Source organism: Elephantulus edwardii, unplaced genomic scaffold, assembly GCF_000299155.1.
Source record: "Elephantulus edwardii isolate Elephantulus edwardi_28Jun2011 unplaced genomic scaffold, EleEdw1.0 scaffold00530, whole genome shotgun sequence".
Lineage (NCBI taxonomy): Eukaryota > Metazoa > Chordata > Mammalia > Macroscelidea > Macroscelididae > Elephantulus > Elephantulus edwardii.
Genome location: NW_006400280.1, coordinates 349,149 through 350,721, shown reverse-complemented (window position 1 = coordinate 350,721; position 1,573 = coordinate 349,149).

Sequence of the window (1,573 nt, the reverse complement as noted above, 5' to 3'; positions counted from 1 at the left end):
TTTGAACCATGCAGTGTTCCCTTGCTCTGTTCTGACAACTGCCTCCTGGTCCAAGTATAAGTTTCGCATTAAAACGATCAAGTGTTCTGGGATTCACATTCTTCACAGAGTCAGCCATAGTTTGTTATGATCTACACAGTCAAATGCCTTTGCATAGTCAATGAAACGCAGATAGACATTCCTCCGGTATTCCCTGCTTTCAGCCAAGATCCATCTAACATCAGCTACAATATCTCTAGTACCACGACTAGTACTTATGAACATAGATGGAAAAAATGAATAAAATCTTGGCCAATAATACATAAAAAAAGAAAAGAAAAAATTCACCATGACCAAGTGGGATTCATAACAGGTATGCAAGGATGCTTCAACATAAGGAAAACAATCAGTGTAATTTGTCACATTAACAAAGCTAAGAACAAGAATCAATTCATCCAGAAAAGGCCTTTAACCAAATCCAATACCCTTTTCTTATTAAAACACTCAACAAAATAGGAATACAGTAAAAAGTATAAATGCAAACCCAAGAGCCAACATTGTTCTCAATGAAGAGATTAAAGACATTCCCTTTGAGAATAAGAACAAGGCAAGGATGTTGTTGTTGTTATGTGCCATCTAGTTGCTCTGCTGTTCTGTGCCAATTGCACTGTCTCTGATACATCCATCCCAATTACCCCAGTCACTGAATCAATCCACCTCATACAGGGCCTCCCCCTCCTGCGTCGTTCCTCCACTCCCTCAAGCATGATGTCCCTCCCCAGGGACCAGTCCCTGCTTACATGTCCAAAGTATGTCAGACAAAGCCTCAGAATCCTTGCCTCCAAGGAGCACCCTGGTTTAACCCTCTCAAGGATGAATCTGTTTGTTTTCTTAGCAGTCCATGGAACACTCAATACTCTTCTCCAGTACCACAACTCAAAGGCATCAATCCTCCTTCTATCCTCCCTAGTCATTGTCCAACTCTGTGAGGCATAACAAGTGATTGCAAAGTGTAGGAAGCCATCCTGAGCAGATCTTAACTCTGCCACTGATAACACTTTTGACATGCAGCCGCCACCCCTGTCCATCTCTGGGATTATGCCTACCTCTTAAATCAGCACCTGTAAATCAACACCTCCTTCTCTTTTGTAAACTGATAACCTAGGGCTGGGTTCTCTGGCCATCCGGCCTACTCCACTGCCTATTTATAGCAGAATTCATCTAATAAACATGAGGCTTGATCAGAGAACTTTGACTGGCCTCCTCTCTCATGTCCCTGCCCCTCTCCCCCTTTTAATCTGCACAGGTCCCACTCTAGAACACGTATGAACCCACAGGTCGGTTTCAGCAAAGACCATGGTCTGTATCAGATGCACCTTAGTCTCCCGAGAGACACCATTGCTCTTCAGTACTTTGGAGAGGTCCCTAACAGCAGACTTTCCCATGGCAATGCATCTTTTAATTTCCTGGCTGCTTGTGCCAAGAGTGTTGAGTGTGGAGCCAAGCAAACTAAAGCTATAAATAATCTCAGTCTCTTCACCATCCATCCTGACGCTGCCAATTGGTCCAGGGGTGAGAATCTTTGTCTTCTTGA